This window comes from Cololabis saira, chromosome 17, assembly GCF_033807715.1.
Source record: "Cololabis saira isolate AMF1-May2022 chromosome 17, fColSai1.1, whole genome shotgun sequence".
NCBI classification, from domain to species: domain Eukaryota; kingdom Metazoa; phylum Chordata; class Actinopteri; order Beloniformes; family Belonidae; genus Cololabis; species Cololabis saira.
In genome coordinates, this window is record NC_084603.1 from 28,505,317 (window position 1) to 28,528,860 (window position 23,544).

The window sequence follows — 23,544 nt, forward strand, 5'->3', positions numbered from 1 at the left end:
CCCACAGCTTCAATAACAGCAGGCGTGAGTGAGTAAGCGCAGACATTTCCTTTGCCTTAAACCTTCTTTTGTGGCAGATATGTAAAGTGTTTAGTCTTGACCCAAATGAAAGTACAAAGACTGGAGGATTATAGCAGAATGAAAAGAGACTGAAGAGAACTAGAGTATCATTGCCTGCACACTTAAGTTTGTGCCTTTGACAGAGAGCTATTGTCCTGCTTGCCCGAAGCCCTTTTTGTGAGTTATCTGTAGGGGAATTCTGTCTCACATGGTCAGATTTTTTTTTCCACCAGCTGAAGACGGTGAATGGGAATGTATTTATTTATTTTTTTTATTTGTTTGTCCAATTATTTGGTCAAGACTATAAATACCACAAATTACCACTTTATAAAAATTCAGGTGCTTAATTAAATCAGCATTTGGTGAAACAGTTTCACACCAACACAGATTTACATAAATGTCTTCTCTTATTGCAGTTTAGTGAGGTTTTATTCTTCTACCTCTCCTTCACTGAAAATCCTTATTTAGTTTCCTGCTATTATTTTTATTCCCACCTCCTGTCGTGTTTAATTAGTGTTTTGTCATCTCAGAGTACACACAGTTTCATAGATCACATGCCAATTTATGTATTTTCCTAATAAAAATGTATTGATGTGTTTCGATGCTCGACTCTGACACCAAGTATCTTTGTAATATGGTCCTCCATCCAAGTTCAAATGTATTGGTTCATTGTGTAGCTCAACAAAAGGATGTTGTATTGCCACAAAACAAGTTGTTTCACTTCAGTGCACTTTTTGTTCATGCACAAAATTTAATTGCAGAACATGTCATTCTCTTTGGTTTTGCCTTCTGAGACAGACAGACTTTTTATGCTTTCACAATTTGATTTACTGCCAGTCATATTTCCATCTTTCATCTCCCGTTTTTGTACTTGTATTGTCATAGTTTTTTTTTTTAATATAGCTTTGAAATGTGTGCAATGGCTCCGACCTCTTTTACCATGTTACAAACTGTTGTGTAAAAACTGAATGTGATGAGAAGCTTAGCAACAAATAAGAATTGAAAAAGATAACATAAGAAAAAGCTTCCCTTTTCCTTTTTTTCTTCTTTTATTTTTTGCAACAAATGGAAAAACCTTTTTTTTCTCATTTGTTATCTTTTTCTTGCTTTTTCTTATTTGTTGCTTTACGGTTTTACAGTCAACATTCACATGACCACAATGTTTTCTTGTGAGACTGACTGACTAAAATGTTATCCTGTCTTCACCCGAAGAGCTTTGTTGCCTAAACTTAACCAACCTGTCATGTTTTGGGTCCTATTTGGTATCCCATTCCTGTTATTCCCACCTGTTCCTTATTACCTCCTCATGAGTACATGCTGTCCTGCGTCACATGTATTACTTGTTGTGTTTTTTTTGTCATGATCACTGTTTCCATGCCAGTTCTCCCCAGCTCAATAAATACATTGGTTTTGGTTTTTAGTTTAAATATCCTGCTGTGGCAGTGGTTTTTGGATCATAAAAGGACTCTGTTATTCCTGCCTCTGCATTTGGGGTTTGATGCTTCATCAACCCTAACATAAATAGCACCTGAAAAGGAAATATTCTGGCAAAACCCCTATGTCCTCCATGACAAAGATGCTTATTGACTTTGACATTTACACGCAACATGTTTCTGCAAGATTTTTTAACTTAATTCATTATTTTGCACATTATTGTATAAATCCTTCCAGTCATCCATCCACCAACACGTCCTGCAATATTCTACACCCAGTAGGCTCAAGACTATCCCAGCCGGCACTGGGGGAAAGGCAGGTGCAACCCAACATCCATGACTGAGGACAGTTCTCTCTGTCCTGTGGGGTAAAACATGCAAACTCCGTACACAAAAAGTCCAGACAGGACTTCAACTGGAAGAACATCTTTTGAAGGAACAGTTTTAACCTCCACGCAACCCAGAAAACAGTCCTTCATTTAAAGCATGAACTATTCTGATGAAGCCTGTACTGTTTTCTTTAAGTATTAAATGATGTATTATCATTTAGAAAAATACTCATTTAACACCTATTTTTGTTAACAGCAGTTTTGAAGTCCATTAAAACACAAAGGTATGGACACACAAATAATAATGCATGCTCATACACACAAACACACACATATGTTATATTATACTTATTCTATTCAATATTACATGAGCCATGTTGTTGAAAATCTGTTGTGATGTCGCTCACACACCTCAGTGCATACTCAGCAGTGGAAAACATTGTGTATTGACGCAGATATTTGCTCCTCAGTGTTGCAGGGGACGCAGTTTCACACTTCATCAGTGCAGTTTGGAATCCTGCTGGTGCTGATTTGAACCGATAGATTGTTTGGAGCAGTGACGAATGTGCAACACATTTACTTGAAAAGGACTGGCTTAGCCTGTGATTAAAAAGATTTTTAGCACAGTACATTTTTTTGCTGTGGATGTGTGCAGCACAATGAGTCACTCTCCAGTGTTGGCTTCCAACAGAAACTTTTAACTCATTGTGAAAAGCAGCTTTTAGCCTTATGTGGACAAAAAGCACACGCACACAAAAAAAAAAAAATAGTGAGATAGTAATTTAATGAGACCAGTCTGCACGGCTACTCTGATGGAAAAGGACTGGTGGTCTTGTAGAGGATGATTTGAACAAACATGTCTTACATTTATGATGGTGAAGAACACATTTTTTTTATTTCTATCAGTAAGATTTCAGAAGTTTCGGTTTGCATATCAGCAACAAAAAATATAAAACGCAACAGTGCTTCTTAACCTCTGCTTTGCTATTTTTATATTTACTCTATCAAGGACAAAATAAAGCAAGGGCAACTTAAAATCTTTGTTCCCCTGCTTCCCATCTCAATTTTGCTTCTGATTAGAGTTGTGACCTTGAATTCCTCTTGATGCGTCTCACTAAGCTTCTTTCGTCACCTCTCCCTGCCTCTGGGTATCCCTCTGCTCAGCCTGCATGTGTGCAGCGGTGTGTGTGAGTTTCCTGATTAGACGGAAAGGAAGCTGCAGAGAGCATATTTTTGTGTATATGTGTGTTTTTTATTTGTGTTGTTTTTTTTTTTTTAATTTACACTGCATTTAGAGAATGAACAAGAGCCACAAGGTTGTCTTGCCTGCTCACCCCCGTGGTAACAATTACTAATGACAGCTGCAGGGATGTTAGAATGGAGGCTCAGAGACTTGGCGACTCGGAGGTTCTGAGACTCGAAGATGAAACCTATCCCTCAGGGAATAGTAGTACAGTGTTTTTCTCCTGATCTCTCTTGGTTCAGGCTACCGCTTCTCCAGCGTCCACCCCCCCCCTTCCCCTTAGGAGGTCCGGGTGATGCATTGTTGCCAAGGTCACCAGTCCCTAGGATACCTCTGTGTATCCTCCTCTTCCCAATTCTTGGTAATTTGATCCTCATATTGTTTAGGTCAGTCACTTCTGTGTACTCAGCAGTGACATGCAAGTCAGGTCATGAATTAAAATTGGCTGTTAGTGGCATGCCATACATGCACAAAGACCCACATGCTCAGTCATGAAAAGAAAATGGCATGGCATGAAGTCACTGGATGGGCTTGATTCCACTGCACTGCATCCTCACATGATAAGCAGACCTGGGTCTCTGCTTAGCATTTTGATTGAAGCATTTGCTACATTGACATCAAACATGTCAGATGATTAATGTGCATTCAATTAACAAATGTCACCCATGATCCAAACAGACACACGACTTCATTAATGCATTTCAAATGTCACGGTCAGTGATTCGATGCTCAGCCTTTATGTATGTGAAACACAGAGTGCTTTTTAGTACCTTAACAAGCATAAAACCACTGTATAAGTGCAGACCATTAACACAAATGAGTGGTGTTAAGATTGGCTTGTTAATATTTTAAAAGTTGGTGAAAGTTATAGATGTGTTGTTGGGCTTGGACAATAAGGCTGCTGCATTCATCTTCGAGGAATGAGGAGAGCTCCTCATAAAACAGAGTCACTTTTAATATTTTAAATCACTGAATTTTTAGATACATGTCTGAAAAAAATTCACAAAGTAAACACAATAATTTTGGTGTTCACAACTTAATTGAGATTCTGTATCTGTACTACATCTGACAAGATATTGGACATTATTTCAACTTCTACCATCTGCTTTGTGGTAAACAGTCAACCAAAGTGTTGTCAGTGATATTCAGTGAAGAATTAGACGTATGTTAAAGGCCCCCTTGAGCCTCTATAGATTTTATTATACTACTGACAATAGGGAGATGGAGGAACATTAAGTGAAGGGAGGATGAGTAGTAAAATTGACATAATTGGTCCCTGTTCCCTTGGACAGGAACAACCAGGAGAAGCAGGGTCCTACATCAAGAATATTACACTCCCATACATAAATAAGAACATAAAAGGGTTTCAAACATTTTTATCTTGTTCTCACCTCCCATTCTTTGCCCTCATGTTTATAGCTGCAAAAATCACATATAACACACTGGTCTGTCATTCTGGGCCATTAAGGATGTGCTGATCTTCATAGCAATAACTTCAGCATCTGCCTTCTGGATCTTTGGATGACAGTAATTATTGTATTTTCCTTTCTCATCAGTCTCTTTAATTCAAAAGTTGCCTGGAGACCTGCCGTCTTCAATAAAACTTGTCAATAATACCTCATTTTCAATATGCTACAAAGTCCAGCAGCATCTCAATGTGGAAATGAGCACTAAGGGGCTAATGCCTTTCTTTCAAGATTTTAGAAAAAAACTAAACAAGTCCAGGACTATTTAAAGAGAAAATTCAAAATAGCAAATAGGATAAAGAGGAAAATAAGGCATTGTCATTATTCTGATTATGAAATATACCTTTCAAATTAAGTGCATACACAGATGCTATTAAAATAGCTTCTGGAGTGTCTTTGGTGATCACACTGCCCTTTTCTTTTCCAAACAAGCCAAGTGGATAATTTAATTATTTCACCATCTGGCTGTTATGCTGTTGTATTGAGGGTTCATGATTGCTTTTACTCATTCTCTCGGTTCTGGTCCCTAGTGGGATAAAACACAAGATTAACCTTGGGAGTCATTGATTCAGGCCTGTTTCTTGGTCTGAGAGTTTTCCTCTGACCATTCCTGTCACACTAATGCAGCACAAGTTTACTGCTAACCCACTATGGATATGAGTGACCAGCTGGGGGCCACTTCAACATCTTGTAACATTTATAGCCCTTATTTGAATTAGGACTAAGTCTTTAAAGCGTTTTTTGGACAGAACTGTCCAATTGACACATTGGACATGGTTGCTTTCCAGATAAGTTAAGAGATAAAAGGTGTAAAAAGCTGATACACAGATGTGCAGAGTTGATCGGCCTATTCCATTATTATATAAGAAAATCAGCTGCATCATGCCAGAGGAAATTTGGTTATTTTAGCATCAGAGAACTAAAATAACATCAGAGCAGTGTGTATATGGTGAAAAAAGGCATTACTCATTTAAAAAAAACGTTGATAATTTCGATTCATAATAAAAGTTACAGCTTATATGTTGAAGCTACTGGCTCTTACACAAATCAGCCACAATGTTAAAAATACTGCAAAGTATATGATCATCTTGTTGGCGTGTCTGGAGTGAAATGGTATAGAGGATGTAAAAACAAGAATTCCTCAATGACGTCATGGGCCGACCAAAAAATTATAAATGTGATATTGCCTCGGGGCTCTTTTACGGATGACTTGCAAGTCATAGAGCTTGCCGATACATCATTAGAAAATCAGCACGAGGTGTTTGCAACTCAATGAAAATATTAAAAAATGAAACAAGTGAAATATTCTGAGTCATCTGTTAATTGCTGTTTTAGCTACAGCAAATAAGAGAGCGAGGCATCAGGTGACGTCACCATGAGGAGGGGAATTCTGTTCGAGAAATCTGCAAAGTAAGAAGGAAACTCGCGAAGTGTGCAACACCTCAACATCAGAATCAGAATCAATTAAAGCTGCAGTGGAAGCGCTTGTATGACTTGCATGTAGATTCTTCAGGCCTGGCATTTAGCGGATGACACCAGCCACGACGCTCTATATCAAACCATTCAAAAGTTATGGCAGAAAGTAGGAACGATCAGATATCGACCAATCAGATGAAGGGGTGGGGCTAATTTGCAGCAATTATGTTCAAGGACTCAAAACCGAGTCCGATGACACCACCCTTGAGTCTTTATGTCAAACCATTCAAAAGTTATTGCAGAAAATCGGAACTATCATATATCGACCAATCAGAAGAAGGGGCGGGAGAAAAGTGAGAAAAGTAATGCGCGTCATTCTTTAAGTTGCGACATGATACAGGTGTGTACTGATTTTCGTGCATGTACGTCAAACCGTATTGTGGGGCTTGAGGCACAAAGTTTTCTAGGGGGCGCTGTTGAGCCATTAGGCCACGCCCATTAATGCAAACCATTAAATATCAAATTTTTCGCCATGCCTGGCTTGCGTGCAAAATTTGGTGACTTTTGGGGCACGTTTAGGGGGGCAAAAAGGCCCCCCTTTTGTCGGAAAAATAAAGAAAAAAAGAAAAAGGAAAATTCCTACAGATACAATAAGGCCTTCGCACTGTAAGTGCTCGGGCCCTAATTATTTGGCCAAGTCAGGTCAAACAAGACAGGGAATTTGACACGGTTATTTTCGCTCATTGTACAGTAAATAGATATAGCATGTGGCTACATTTTGATGATAAGATATTAGTTACCCTGAACTGTAGCGAAGGTAATCTCACCGCCACCTGCTGTGTTGATTCATTTAGCCATGTTCTTTCTCTTTTTCCTTTTTTTATTGTTTTTATTTTGGGTGTTGAACAATCCATGGCACAAAAAGCCTGCGCTATTTGTTTGCCCTCTCTGATCATTTTCAAATAATCAACTGTGTTTGCACTGTTGCACCTCATTTCACATTTCTATTTTGTTGATAAAATATGATTTTGGAAACCAGTCGGATGACCAAGTTGCTGTGAGACTGTGCTGTGTGTGAGACCTTTGTCGGCAATCAATCATGGAAAATTGAACAGGGAAGACAGCTAGTCCTGCAATATGTGAACAAACCAGCAAGTTGACTCGGAAATTGTGTTATCTGGAAGCAGCCTTATATTACATTAAAATGGTTTATAGCCGAATATGGCTGCAGGCTGCAGAACCTTTAGGTTCAAGCAAACTTAACAGTTTGCTATTTTCAACACTGATAGGATTACCCTCAATGTTAAATGAAAAATGTAGCCATAAATCCAAAAGGTAGCCATAGTTTGGAAGGATGGGTATGACTGACACAGCAGTCAGATTTAACATATGTGAATTAGACACATCTAAATCTAGTTGTCAATATCCTAATATCGAAAAACAATGGTTACTAATGCACCACTTTTGCTCTGCAATACTTTTTAATTTAATTTTAGTAACATGCAAGACTTTACTGTAAAACAGGTTGTGTGAGACAAGGAAAGAATGATCATAATCCTGCAATACTCATTTTCATTTTACTAGAATTGACATTTGCATGTACAGTAGTACAAGACAACAGATCAAAAACAGCTATTTTCTGAGAGAGAAAAAACGGAGTGGGGGTGCTTCTAAAAATAGTTGAATCAACACAAATCAGTCAATCTTTTTTTAAATTAAATGAAATTTCTTACGCATTTCCAAAACCTTGCGTCCTGCATTTAAAAGCTTTGCAACACATTTGAATTATCTGAATCGCTCTTATTCGCGTTCCTCTTGAAATACTGCTCAAGTAAAGCACTTTCACAAAAGTATAATCGGCCTTAAAAAAACTCAAAAGACAATATTTTAGCATCTGGCTAAAATTTTGCACTGTTGTTCTCCATGATCTCAACTAATGCTCCTTTAGCAATAGCAGGGAAAATTTACACCAAATTTTACTGACACTTTAAATTTGATGTCATCTTGGCCTGGACTTGGCCAGATCCATGTTATTGTGTGAACGCATATAAAGTGAAAAAAATCAAATAGAAATTATCCTACAAAACCTCCTATTATGAAACCTTGTCCCATCTACAAGTTCTGCATTGTAATAGGCAAATGCCTGTATTTCAGTTAACAAATGGCATTTTAGTATCATATCTTGTACTTTGAACAAGGATTTTGTGGCATCTAAACTAATACTTGTTATTGCGTTTCTTGTATTTTATGACACAGTGATTTGCACATTAAAATCAGTGGTCTGCCTCGAGACATCTTTTGATTAATGAGGGAAGTTTTGTGCAAGTGGCCTCAAATAATCTTACATTTGAGGCCAACATACGACCTCACAAGGATGTGCTCTTCATTTTCAGCGTTCACACTTTGTTTTTAAAATTCTGGTTTAATGACAGTTAAGTCTGAAGTGGAGACGAGAAGAAAGTAAAATTTGATATGTGACAAAATGTTGTATTTCAGTAATATGTTTTATAATGTGTTGATGGAGCCGGTACAGCATGAGAATTGTGATCAGCAGATGGTAAAAATACATAAATGCGCTTTTCTCTTTGGAGTTATTTTATTTGGGAATTGGATTTTCACTTTGGAGAAAACCTGATGTCTTTCTGTCCCGATAATGAGGAAATCACACGGTGACTTTTGCTGGAAATGCGCGTGCGCACAAACACACACGCACACACACACACACTTTCTCTTCTGAGCACACTATACCTAAACACATGAATTCATTTTTTTCACACTTAAATACATTTCAGATCTCTGCGTTCCTGTGATAAAGAGTCATACCTTATCAATTTGGGGGTCAATAGCATCTCTAGTAACTTCAGAAAACATCCAGTGTATGTTGTGTATGACTATCACACTCTTCCAGTTCCTTTTTAATTGGCCCACAGAAAACAAAACAGAGGATGACTGAGAAAGTGAGACTCTGCGGTTCTCATTTGTGACCTACACTAGAGTGAATTTCACTGAAGAGTCTTCTCACTGGCCAAGCTGATATAGAGACAAGGTTACATGTTTATTAAAGAATTCCAGTGTCCATCTTTGTTGTTGCTCTGGAAAAGCAGCCATCCTCCCACGTTGCATGAAAGAGCTGCTTCAATTCTGCTTGGCAGAGAAAATGCTGTTCAGTCATTTTGTGAAAAGTTCAACTTTTCAAAGTTTTGAAAGAACTTTGCCCTGCTGAAACAGCTGCGCGCTGCTTTGCTTGTTTGAGATCAGTAGCCTTTTCTGTGCCTTGTAGCAGCTTTCATGCTCAGTAAATCAAAGTGTAGGCTGTGTTCGAAAAAGAATCATATTTGTAGGAAAAGCTAATCTTTGTAAATTAAAGATAAATCAGCCGATCAGTGATTGCATTTTTGAAGCAGCTACTTATTATTTGGTCTGTTTATGAGAGATTAAACAGCAGTGAGACTGTGCAATAGCTTATTTAAAATTCAGATTCATCATATTTTGTGGAGATGCATTGAATCATATATTGAACAATATGTACACCAATCCAATTTTCCTTTTGTTTGTTTTTGTTATGGTGCAATGCAGTGTTGGGTTCATCCCTGAAAAATGCATGATTACTCATTACCTACCCACCCATCCATCAATCCATCCATACACTGCTATAACATATGTCATCCAGATCAAGGTAACTCATACAATTTCAATGCAGCTGATTTTCTTTTCTCTTTCTTGAAGACCGGATCAGATCCAGAACACCCAAAACATTTAGAAGGCATCTTCAGTTTGGTACCGAGGATACCAGCTTTTACTGGAGTCCAACAAACGTTTAATTTCCCTTGGGTGATTATTAAAGCATTTTGAATTTGATAAATCTAGTCAGTTGAGCCACATTAAAATGGATAGCTGCAGTACAATGATGCATCTTACCTACCATTCAAATCAAGTACTTGGGGGTGGGGGGTTTTGAAAATCTGATTTAATGCTTTGCTGCTTCTTTTAACATAGGCATAGTGCAAAATAAGTTAATCATTTCAGATAATGAAACTGCTGCATTATCTGCAACAGAAATTTGTGACCACTACACGTGTTCACAGGATTTTTCTGTAGTCCATCATAGTTGTGTTGGTTGTAATACTTTCATTTGAACCATGTAAAATAGGTAATTACCTTGTTTCTTTAAAAAATTCCGAAATACATTTGTTATTGTGAAAATACAGCTTAATTCTTTTTATTGTAATCAATGTGAAAACTACCTTCAGTGAAACAGCAGGGGAAAAAAAGGGATCATCATATATTTGAGAGCTTATCTGTAATGTTTGTAAAGGTTACAGCCTCTTCCTTGACCTCAATGCAGCCTTTTTTTTTTAAATACAGAATTGGTCACAACAGGAAGCCGGTACATTTAAACAATTTTTGATCTGTTATCACCATCAGTGGCCATCACTTGGTTAGAAAGTCCATAAAAGGCATAGATGTGTTGAACATCTACACTAATAGCATCATAAGTGTGTTTGTACTCCACAACAACTTTCTCACACGTAAAGTCAAACTGTCAACTGAATTGTCATCCGGAGACTTGCAGTCCTCATATTAGCAGCTCTAGAAACAGTCCTCTGTACTTATGTAACACTTTATTTTGCACAGCAATGGTGTCATGCACCTTAATTTCTGGTGTAGTTCACTTTTAAAAGTCAACATCTAAAGTGATTGACCTGATTTTATTCATCCAAATACACTTGAAAGAGCTGCATAACAGTCCTCAGGTGGTTGCTGAGTGCTGCAGTCGTTCTTTTCAATGAAGCTCTGTCTGGTTGCATCTTGAATTAGAAATCCACAAAAACACGTTTCCAGATGATCTTGGGCTTTACTGTGTTCTATTGCGTGGCATAAAGAATGTAATTTCCTTTTCATTTGAGTGACTTTGAAGACCTGATGGCCTTCAGGAAACACATGGGCTATTTCAAACTGATTAGTCTGGTGTGATGCAGTAGGCTTTAAACTGTGCAGTTAGTTCAATAACAATCCCCAGCTCCCTGATTTTAATACTGCTTGATGTGTGAATAACATCCAACACCTCATCTGTCGCACCCTGAAACCCAGTGCTCTTGTGCTTTACTTCTCTGATCTGATGTGGTTTTATTTTTTCATTTGTGATCCAGCTATATCTTTTTTGTTTACCTCTGCTGGGGAACTTTTAAATTACAATGTGATGGACTAAGCTACTTTCTTCGATTCAGGTTTTCTTTTTTCTGCATTTTTGTGATTCCAGCGCTATTTGAGCAAAACACATTTCCTTTGCCTCTGGGTGTCTACATTTCACATTAGGGGTGAAAATAGGGTTTTTTGAAGTTGTTTTCATTGGCATGTCTCATAAATTTTGAGTTATAGAAGGTCCAGTCAGTAGTAGATGAGTCATAAAGGTGAAGAATTGTTTAAAATTCAACAGTAAAAAAAAGAAAAGGAAATATGAATGCAGAAATACTGAGAAAAGGGAGAAGAGAAGTAATATGCAGAAAATGATTTCCCTAGTTCGCTATCCCCCCTCTAATTCATCTAACTATATAATGTTTGATATGACTACTCAAATGAAGATGAACAATGTCAATTGACTTCACCAGTGAGTAAACCTGATGTGTTTCCATTTTCAATATTATTTAAAGAGTTTAAGGGATACACCAAATCTGTTTTCTAAAGTAACAAATTGTCTATTTATCCCCTCACAGATTTCAGGCATCGGTTTTTGTATGTGTGTGTGTAAGATTCCCTAAATCTCACAAACACATCTCCATCAGAGGAAGTTGAGTCTGTGGACTCTGGGATGGGCAACGGCACCGGGCTCCAGGGGTCAAGTGTTTTCCGGATGGGAGTTGGACTCTGCCAGGGCTGCCCATTGTTACCTATTCTGTTCATAACATTGTATAGACAGCATGTCTAGGCCCAGCCAAGCGGTGGAGGGGATTGGGTTCAGGGGTGTCAGGATTCTACTTCTGCATTTTGAAGATGATCTCCTGCTGGCTTCATCAAGCGGGGGAGCAGTTTGTGGCTGATTATGAAGCAGTGGGGATGAGAATCAGCACCTCCAAATCTGAGACTATGCTTTGCAGCCACAAAAGGTGGAAAGTCCTCTCAAGGTCAGAAGTGAGATGAGAAGTTTAAAGGGGACCTATTATGAAAAACAAGTTTTTTCTTGCTTTAACATATATAAAGTGGTCTCCCCTCAGCCTGCCAACTCAGAGAAGGAGGAAAGCAACCAAATTCTGCAGTGTCTGTACAGCCGCCCGGATGAGCCATCCAGTGTGATGTGGCTTCTACGAGCCATTCAGATTATGCTCCCTTTCGTTACGAAACCAAAATGCAATTTACATCGGTTGGCCTCCGATGCGTGAAACCACGCCCACAACTAATTCTGGCCGGTACAACAACAACAGCTCTGCCGGCCGGAGCTTCCGCCATTTTTTCGTAGCGGTGTAATGCGTCATTCAGGCAGCCAATCAGCACAGTCCCTCATTATCATAGCCTCCCCGCCCACTCAGAATCCTGCATAGATAATGAGGTTAGAGAATGGGATGATAAAGACATGGCTCAGAGGCTGAATTTCTAATTTATTTATCTAAAACAATCAAAAGCTTGTCTTTAAGACATTTAAGGCCTGTTTAAAATAGGTATTAGATGCCATAATAGGTCCCCTTTAAGTAGAAGAGTGATAGGTGCATTGGTTCAGTGTCTGAAATATTGCAGTCTATACCAGTTTGTTGTGATGAGGACAGAGTTTTACCAAAAGGCAAAACTTTGTTTACCAGTCAATCGTTGTTCCTATCCTCAAATCACAAGCTGTGAGAAGTGACTGAAAGATCAAAATGGTCTATACAAGTGACTGACATGAGTTTCCTCCACATGGTCTGAGTCTCCCTCAGAGAGAGGTTGAGACGTTCAGTCATCTGGGACAGAGTTGGAGTAGAGCTGGAGCTCCTGCACAAAGAGAAGCCAGTTGCGGGGGTTCAGGTATCTGGTTAAGATGCTTCCTGGTCACCTCTCCTAGGATGGGGCTGTCGCAGGCACTCACCAGATTCATAGGTGCAGACATACTGGAGATATCATACGTTTCTTGGCTGGTTGGGGAAAACCTTAGTGTCCTCCCAGAAAACCTGAATGAGGTGGCTGGGGAGAGGGAGGCCTATGCTGAGGCTACTGCCCCTGAGACTATTACTTTTCTTTCACGCAATAAGTGGCCAGAGGTATGGAGGTGAGGAAATTAGCAGGGCGTGCTACCCCTCTGTATTGGCAAGCCCTAAATGAGTAATCATTTTTCTTTGTCTCCTGTTTTGACTGCATCAAGGATTGTAAGGCTTTCCCTCTGCAGAGCTGTCCGGCTGTTTGCGTCCCAGTACAGGTAGGACATATTTGTATTCTAACTGCCAGTTTCCTCCTGGCATCTGTCCACCATGTGTTTTCCTTGTTTCTCTTTTATTGATTGAAGAAGAAGGAAAGCCACAAGTCCATAATATTCTTGGCAAACACTGTAATTCATCAACATATTTGATATCTTATTTAATTTTCAGTTAAAGCTCGCCATCCTTAGGTCCAAAGTTGTTTTTCTGTTCTTCTGGATTATTGTCAAGGTTTTTGAAGCAAAATGTTTAACTAAAAACCAAATGCAGAGACATGTCTGTCTTGGAAAATGCTTCACTTGGCCTCACAAATAAAATTTACTAATTCAAAACCATTTGTCTCTTTGTGTATTACATGTATTACATCCGATTACTTATGTCAACGTTTCATTTGTTTGCAAGAAAGTTAGTCGGGTTCTCAAATATTCACTTCCACGCCAATTAAAGGGAAAGTTCCGTTTTTTACAACCTGGACCTTATTTCTGGCATTTTTTATGGTCGTATACTCACCCAGGCAAGTTTGGACGTCATGCAGGTCAGAGGTCTTGTTTACAAACTGATTTATTTGTTACACACACAGCCCCGGATGTAGATGTAACCCACACACTAAAAGTGTATGGTCACTAAGGGGTTAACGCTGCACCCGTTGGAACGGCAGACCCCGCCCCCCGCTGGTGTCTTGTAATTAACAGCACGCGGGAGAAAGGAAAAAAGGAGAGTGTCCAATGCATGTAAACGGGAAGGTGAAATGAGTGCAGGTGAAATTATAAAGGAAAAAACGATACAAGAGACGATAAAGAGTGCGGGAGGGAGTGCTGCATGGTGCAGTATTGCTGAAAGAATTGGTTAAATTGACAGAAGAACTCCGGTGAGTGATTTAATTGATAAGTGAACACCTTGCGTGGCAGTCAGTTACGACGGCCGTTACTTAGCAAGTTGCTCATATTAGCATCCTATAACGTGGTAGAATGTCGGTTAAAACCAGTCGGAGTATTTTTTGAACTTGTTAATTTCGGGATGTTAGTAAAATACTGTGTGTTCATATAATTTCATTTTTGATGTGCTTAAAGAATGAGTACAAGTTAAAAGATGAATGTTCTATTCATGTCTAAAAAAGAATGTTAAAAAATTATTTCATGCTGTGATTATTATAAGTTAAAAACGTAAAGTTAAGGTAACAGTTGAACCTGACATTTAATTTTTTATGATTTGAAATGCACTTAAGAAGTTTTAAGTAATTTTAATTTGTTTTTTCTGCACAATATGTGCAGACTGGTTTTTTTTGAGACCCCCTTCTATTATGAGAGAGAAGACTTCGGATGTGATGGCGAGTCAGACCCACGGACGATGCGTTGGAGGTTCCTGCCAGTAGACTGGACAGCTGCTGCAGGGATTGACAAGATCACCTTGAACTCAGGATTTCCCAGCTAAGGAAATACCATAACACCTACACTTAAACCTACCCGGGTAGTGTACATACATACATACATACAAGACACGGAAAAGAACAAGAAACTCCAAAAGAACATTTACCAGTACAAAAAGAACTGGAAAAATCCAGAAGGGAATTCTTTATTTTATTTTTATTTTTTTAAGAAAAGAGCTCTATTTTATTTTGGGATATTTATTCTTTTTTCAGTCACTGTAAGTGTGATCATATTTTGTTTTGTGTTGCTACAATAAAATTGTCAGTTGTTTACAATACATTATATTCTTTCTTGCTCCTCAGAACCTAGATCTTCATAGCCTATACTTTTTGTTTTGCAATCTTATAAGTACAAGTGCTACATAAAAGTGGCGAGCCAGCCAGGAGGAGTGGCTGAATTTTTGAAACAATCTGACAGTTTTATTGCAGTTCCACTACAGTATGGATGTCATAAATGTACAGAGTGTCAAGGTTTCAAACTCGGTTCTAGTTCATGGGTTAATAGGCACAGAGATAGATGAGGAACTAGTTGATTTTTTGAAAAAATATGGTTCCATCTCCAGACTAGTACCTGTTGATAGTTCTGACCCTGACTTTAACAATACAACCATAGTTGAGTTTGGAACAGCTATAAAGGCACTTCAGGACGAGTTACCATGTCAAAGACCTACCTCTGACCCTGAAATCACCCACAACATCCAACTTTTGTCACCTCTCTACAGCTCCAAGCTGACTTCTGACCTTACTCAGTCCTACATAACTGGGTTAAAGGGGGTTGCAAAGCTGAGTGGCTCAGATTATGAGAGGCTTTTGCGTGAAGAACTGAGCCGAATGCAGAAATCGGCTAATAGTGAGGAGGCATGTACTCCAGAAGAGTTTACCTCTGATTCAGACGCAGTGACTCGAATGATGCCAGGTCAAACCCAGCCTCATCTGGGTAGTCAGGCCACACCCAAAGCAGACCATGCAGTTTTACCTGTTGCTGTTGAGAGCTCCACGCCATTCTTGTCACCAGAACAGATCAATACACCTGAGGTACAAAGGGTGATAGTTGAACACATTGTGAAAAGTAGTGATTTAGCACAAACCTACCCAAGCTCCTCTAAGCTTAGACCTTTCTCAGGAAGGAACCCTTGTCCCGGTATGGAGGTTGAATATGACAGTTGGCGGAGTAACGTGGAGTTTTACCTTGCAGATTCCTCTGTTCCACAGAGGCAAGTGGTCAGGAAGATCATAGAAAGTCTCTTACCTCCTGCTGCCAGCATTGTCAAACATCTGGGTCCTTTCTCTAAGCCGGAGGATTTCTTGACCCTCCTTGACTCAGCCTATGGGACAGTGGGTGATATTGATGAACTTTTTGCAAAGTTTCTCAGCACCAATCAGAATGCAGGTGAGAAACCCTCTGCTTATTTGCACCGCTTACACAATACTTTGAGTAAAGTTGTAAAAGGTGGGGGTATCCCAGCTGGTGACTTTGACCGTCAATTACTGAAACAGTTCTGCAGAGGATGCTGGGATAATGGCTTAATTCTAAGCCTCCAGTTGGAACAAAAGAAATCTCAACCCCCTGCGTTTTCTGAACTGTTGTTGTGGCTGAGAACAGAGGAGGACAAACAAGCTGCAAAATCTAGCCGTATGAAGCAGCACCTTGGATTGTCAAAATTAAAGGTGCAGTCCAATCCCCTCAGTGTATACTCTGACATTGACATGAGAGCAAGTACTGATGACGCAACAGACCCAGTGACTACCAAAACTCTACAAAAGCAGATAGCTCAGCTTCAGAATCAGTTGTCATCCCTCAAAGCTTCCATAGATAAGCCTACAAACAAAACGGCACAGCCAATAGTACCACAGACAAAGAAAGGCAAGCCAAAAGAGTCATTGACAGCTAGCCATACACCAGTGGGTGAAAATGTAAGCAAAAGTGGTAGAAGGCCACGCCCCTGGTATTGCTTTACCTGTGGTGAGGACAATCATATTGCGACCACATGCCCTAATGAACCAAATCCTGATCTGGTTGACTCCAAGAGGAAAGCATTTAAAGCAAAGCAAAGGGCCTGGGATGAGCAAAATAAGGCTGATTTAAACTAAAAACTGTTCCAGTCGAGGGACAGACTGGAACTGATATCATTGAAAGTCCCACACCTAAAGCTTTCCTGAAAACTTCATCCTGCAATCTCACTTTACAGCAGCAGGCCAGAATTCCAAAAGGGCTAATTGGTGAAAAATGTACAGCAAATGTTACTGTAAATGGAGTTAAGTGCAACTCTTTGCTGGACACTGGTTCTCAGGTGACCACCATATCAGTTTCCTTTTACAATGAGAACCTGGCAGAAATACCTATACAGCCTATTAGTGACCTTGATGTTGAGGGTGCAAATGGGCAAGCAGTCCCATATCTGGGTTATGTGGAGGTTAGCATTGAGTTTCCCAAGGAGTTCATTGGGCCACTGCTTGAGGTTTCCACACTGGCATTGATTGTGCCTGATTTACGCTCCAACACTGATTTGCCAGTATTGATAGGCACAAATGTGCTTGATGTGTTGTACAGTGAGCATTGTCTGGACAGATCTACATCTGAAATTTCCTCTGTCTATAGCTTTAGACAGATATTGAGAACTCTCAAACTCAGACATTCAGAAAAAGCCACAGGAAAGATCGGCCTGGTGAAATTAAAACATAACAAACAACATGTCATCCCAGCAGGTGACCGGGTCTGTCTTGAAGGCTCCGTTAAAGCCAGGAACTCCTTATGCGAGAAACAGGCAATCATAGAGCAGCCGAGTTCAACTACTTTACCTGGTGGAATCTTTGTTGACTGCTGCCTGGTTACGTTGCCCGATCGTGATTTTCATACATTTCCTGTATGGGTCAGAAACGAGACAGAGCATGATATAACTCTTCCAACTAACTGTGCTATTGCTGATCTGCATGTAGTTGACCAAGTTCTTGACCTTAAGAACTCCCCTGTGTCAGACTCTGTTACTGCAGCGTGCTATAGCTCATCTGCCCAACCCTCTGGTCACCTTAAAGAGGCTGAGTTAACATTCGATTTTGGCGACTCGCCGTTACCTGAGGAATGGAAAGAGAGAGTGGTGCACCGTCTGCGTACTTACTCTGATGTGTTCTCATGCCACGATCTTGAGTTTGGTCATGCTACAAAGGTCAAACACAAAATAAAGCTCAAGGATGAGGTGCCCTTTAAACAGCGATCAAGGCCCATTCATCCTAATGACTATGAGGCGGTGAAGAAACATCTTAAGATGCTTTTGGAAGCTGGGGTGATAAGAGAATCAGAATCCCCTTATTCTTCACCTATTGTTGTTGTCAAAAAGAAGAATGGCGACGTTCGCCTGTGTATTGACTACCGTAAACTTAACACACTGACCATAAGGGATGCTTATGCACTCCCAAACCTTGAAGACACTTTTTCAGCCCTCTCAGGATCAAAATGGTTTTCAGTGATGGATTTGAAGTCTGGTTACTATCAGATTGAGATGGAGGAGGAAGACAAGCCAAAAACTGCTTTTGTCTGCCCTCTGGGGTTTTATGAATTCAACCGGATGCCACAAGGAATAACGAATGCACCCAGCACTTTCCAGAGGTTGATGGAGAAGTGCATGGGGGACATTAACCTCAGGGAGGTTTTAGTATTCCTTGATGATTTGATTGTGTTTTCAGATTCCCTAGAAGAGCATGAGGGAAGGCTGCAGCATGTTCTTCAGCGGTTGAGGGAAAATGGCTTAAAGCTCTCTCCTTCAAAATGCAAATTCTTCCAGACATCAGTGCGGTATTTGGGACACATTGTCTCAAAGGATGGGGTTGAGACCGACCCTGAAATAATTGCTGCCATAAAAACCTGGCCAGTACCGCAGACCTTGAAACAGCTTAGATCGTTCTTGGGATTTGCCGGCTACTACCGCCGCTTTATTGAACATTATTCTAAGACTGTGAAACCCTTAAATGACCTGACAGGAGGTTATCCACCATTGAGGAAAGGTCAAGGGAAAGTCTCTTGTGGTGGCAAGTATTTCAACCCCAGTATGCCTTTTGCAGAGAGGTGGACGCCTGCTTGCCAAGCAGCTTTTGAGTGTATCAAAGTGAAACTGACTTCTTCTCCAGTACTGGGGTTTGCCAACCCAAAGATCCCATATGTTCTGCATACAGACGCCAGCTCAACTGGACTAGGCGCTGCCTTGTATCAGGAACAAGAAGGGAAAATGCGGGTAATTGCTTATGCCAGTCGGGGATTGACACCCAGTGAGAGCAAATATCCAGCTCACAAGTTGGAATTTTTGGCTCTAAAATGGTCAATTGTTGACAAATTTTTTGACTACCTTTATGGAAATTCCTTCACGGTTATGACAGACAACAACCCATTAACATATGTACTTACCTCAGCCAAACTGGACGCCGCAAGCCATCGCTGGTTAGCAGCCTTGTCCACCTTTGAATTTAATATCAAGTACAGGGCTGGGAAAGCAAACCAGGATGCGGATGGTTTGTCACGACGACCCCATCGTGAGTTGGCTGCAGACCATGCTTCTCTGGAAGAGGCGGAACGCATCCGACAGCTCACCTCACGATTTCAGACATCATCTCCATCTGATCTCAGCTTGGATTCACATGAAGTCGCAGCAGTGTGCCATAGGCATATGCTAAGTGAGACAGACAACCAGTTACCTTCCATCACTTTGGTTGAGTCTTTAGCTATTCATGCTGACGCTGTACCTGATGCCTATGAACAGGAGACATTTGGTCAGGTGACAGTTCCCCTGTTCTCTGAATCTGACCTCAAGGAGCAGCAGGAAGCTGATCCAGTCATAGGCCAGGTGATTAAATTACTGCGATCAGGTGTTGACAGCCCACATAGCATCAAGGATGAATCACATGATATGAAGTTGATGCTAAAACAGTGGAAACGCTTTGAAATTAAAAATGGTCTTCTAACCAGGACACGGCAATGTCATGGCCAAAACGTTTATCAGCTGGTTCTTCCAGTAGTCTTAAGACCAACAGTTTTCAAGCTCCTCCATGATGACATGGGGCACATGGGATGGGAGCGTACTCATGACCTAATACGATCCAGGTTTTATTGGCCACGAATGGCCAATGACATTGAAGCCAAGATAAAATCCTGCGGTCGTTGTGTGAGAAGAAAGTCCCAACCTGAAAAAGCAGCACCTTTGGTCAATATAAGAACATCACGACCAATGGAATTGGTCTGTATGGACTTTTTGTCTCTGGAGCCAGATAGCAAGAATACCAAAGACATTTTAGTCATTACAGATCATTTCACAAAATATGCTGTTGCTTTACCTACACGAGACCAGAAAGCTACAACAGTGGCAAAATGTCTCTGGGATAACTTTTTGATTCACTACGGGTACCCAGAGCGCCTTCACAGTGACCAGGGCAGAGATTTTGAATCTCTTGTCATTAAGGAGCTCTGCACTATGACTGGTATTAGGAAGGTGAGAACCACCCCCTACCATCCACGGGGCAATCCGGTTGAGAGATTCAATCGGACCCTCCTCAACATGCTTGGTACTTTGAAGGAGGAGCAGAAGGTGCATTGGCGGGATTTTGTTAAACCGCTTGCTCACGCCTACAATTGCACCAAAAACGAGGTCACAGGATTCAGCCCTTATGAACTGATGTTTGGGCGACAACCTCGACTACCAGTTGACTTAGCATTTGGGCTTCCAGTAAAAAATAATGAGCCAGTGCCTCATTCTCAGTATGTCCGAAATCTAAAAGCTCGTCTTGAAGAGAGCTATCGTCTTGCTCTGGAGAATTCTGCAAAAGTTGCAGAGCGAAACAAAAAACGGTTCGATAGCCACGTTAGAGAAGCTACTCTCAAGGTCGGTGATCGGGTACTGGTTAGAAATCTCCGTCTGCGAAACAAACACAAACTGGCAGACAAGTGGGAGTCCACTGTGTACCGTGTTTTGAAACAAATGGAGAACTTACCTGTATACACGGTCAGTCCAGAAGGTGAGGACGGCCCGTGCCGCACCCTTCATCGAGATCTTTTGCTTCCGTGTGGTCATTTGTCTGAAGCTGATGATGAAAATGCATCAGAAAAGAAAAAAACTATCCAACGACCCCGAACTAGGCAAAACGCCCCTCAGTTACTGCAGTCTGAGTGTTCTGACTCTGAGGAGGAGTACGTAGGTTTTCAGATAGTCCCACCTGTTAATACAGAAACATTTATCAGGATGTATGACAAGAACGCACACTCAGAACCTCTCATGGTATCTGATGAGCAAGTTGAGCCAGAAACCCATAATACTCCATTACCTGCTACTGAAGGTGACTTTCAAACAAGGTCAGATGAGGTAATGGAGGTTGTTGCTGATACTGACGGGTTTGAGTTTAGACATGCCTCTGATGCCACAGAAAAGCCACATAATGAGGAGGTTGCAGGCAATACTGATACAGACGCTATGTTTATGTTAGGTGTTGAGAATGTGGATGATGAAGATTCCAACACTGACTTACCTGACCAACAGACTGTGGAAGAGACTGACACAGTTAAGACAAGCTGTGAGGACACAGACATAAGGAAGTCAGAAAGGACACGTCGAGCACCAGGTCGTTTTCATTACCCACAGTTAGGTAAACCCCTGATTTCTTTTGCTCAAGGTTTTCTTGACAGTTTTAATCAAGCACTGGAGTTGTTTGGTGACCATTCTGATGGATACGTTCATGATGTTTAAATTTGAGTATTGACCGCATGATGGGACTCCTGCTCATTAAAGGGGGGAGGATGTAACCCACACACTAAAAGTGTATGGTCACTAAGGGGTTAACGCTGCACCCGTTGGAACGGCAGACCCCGCCCCCCGCTGGTGTCTTGTAATTAACAGCACGCGGGAGAAAGGAAAAAAGGAGAGTGTCCAATGCATGTAAACGGGAAGGTGAAATGAGTGCAGGTGAAATTATAAAGGAAAAAACGATACAAGAGACGATAAAGAGTGCGGGAGGGAGTGCTGCATGGTGCAGTATTGCTGAAAGAATTGGTTAAATTGACAGAAGAACTCCGGTGAGTGATTTAATTGATAAGTGAACACCTTGCGTGGCAGTCAGTTACGACGGCCGTTACTTAGCAAGTTGCTCATATTAGCATCCTATAACGTGGTAGAATGTCGGTTAAAACCAGTCGGAGTATTTTTTGAACTTGTTAATTTCGGGATGTTAGTAAAATACTGTGTGTTCATATAATTTCATTTTTGATGTGCTTAAAGAATGAGTACAAGTTAAAAGATGAATGTTCTATTCATGTCTAAAAAAGAATGTTAAAAAATTATTTCATGCTGTGATTATTATAAGTTAAAAACGTAAAGTTAAGGTAACAGTTGAACCTGACATTTAATTTTTTATGATTTGAAATGCACTTAAGAAGTTTTAAGTAATTTTAATTTGTTTTTTCTGCACAATATGTGCAGACTGGTTTTTTTTGAGACCCCCTTCTATTATGAGAGAGAAGACTTCGGATGTGATGGCGAGTCAGACCCACGGACGATGCGTTGGAGGTTCCTGCCAGTAGACTGGCCAGCTGCTGCAGGGATTGACAAGATCACCTTGAACTCAGGATTTCCCAGCTAAGGAAATACCATAACACCTACACTTAAACCTACCCGGGTAGTGTACATACATACATACATACAAGACACGGAAAAGAACAAGAAACTCCAAAAGAACATTTACCAGTACAAAAAGAACTGGAAAAATCCAGAAGGGAATTCTTTATTTTATTTTTATTTTTTTAAGAAAAGAGCTCTATTTTATTTTGGGATATTTATTCTTTTTTCAGTCACTGTAAGTGTGATCATATTTTGTTTTGTGTTGCTACAATAAAATTGTCAGTTGTTTACAATACATTATATTCTTTCTTGCTCCTCAGAACCTAGATCTTCATAGCCTATACTTTTTGTTTTGCAATCTTATAAGTACAAGTGCTACATAGACAACAGGTCCTGGAAGATGCACATAAGCAGATCTAGTGATTCATAAAAGAAATGAACGAGTTTCGCGGCAATCATGTGTTATTTAGACGCTGCATCGTCTGTGTCCCGCTGTGCCCCATCCGCTACCGTTATATGGAGAAGCGGCTCGCACAAAACTCCTAATATCTTCCGAAGGACTCCAAATGACACCAAACTTGCCTGGGTGAGTATACGACCATAAAAAATGCCAAAAATAAGGTCCAGGTTGTAAAAACGGAACTTTCCCTTTAAACTTTTGATGACTTTTCTATATCCCTCCATCATACTCAAACTTTTGCTTCTGTGCATTTAAAAAAAACATTCTGCTAACTTTGAGATGAGAACAGCATATACTGTTCAGTGTTTCCCCTAGAATTTTTTTCAGGCCCGGTGGTACCCACCGAAAAAATCCTAAACAGACGAGGCGCGTGGGACGGCATATTGGACATGTAGCAATATAACAGTTTTACATTTAAGTTTTACATTAAAAATCATTGTAGGCCTATATTGCTGAATGATATCACTTCAATGAAATAATTAGATTTAATCTAACCTTTAACCAAAGTGTCATGGGCCTGAAAGGTCTGACCCATATGAGCATTGAGCACATCTTTTCTATATATTTCAGAGGGATCTCTATGAAAACCCTCTTGGAGGGTCCTCTTTTAACGGCTGCTTGTGCTGACGGAATATGCCACAAAACATCCCTATTCACAATTGAGATTATATCAGTTATAAATAATTTAAAAACATTGTATATTTGTTTTACCCGTTTTGTTATAACAGAGTTACATGCATTTG

General features: G+C 40.2%; 1 protein-coding gene and 1 long non-coding RNA gene across 2 annotated transcripts in view; one reads left to right on the forward strand and one right to left on the reverse strand.

Moving 5' to 3' along the window:
- The window catches only part of LOC133463244 (uncharacterized), a 401,257-nt gene that overhangs the window by 338,579 nt on the left and 39,134 nt on the right, over nt 1-23,544 (forward strand). The window lies entirely within an intron of this gene.
- On the reverse strand, nt 15,704-19,926 carry LOC133463784 (uncharacterized). The gene is made up of 5 exons (XR_009784372.1): nt 19,484-19,926; nt 19,149-19,410; nt 17,552-17,614; nt 16,002-16,077; nt 15,704-15,782 (listed from the first exon to the last, which is right to left on the reverse strand). It is a non-coding gene; the product is annotated as an uncharacterized LOC133463784 (long non-coding RNA).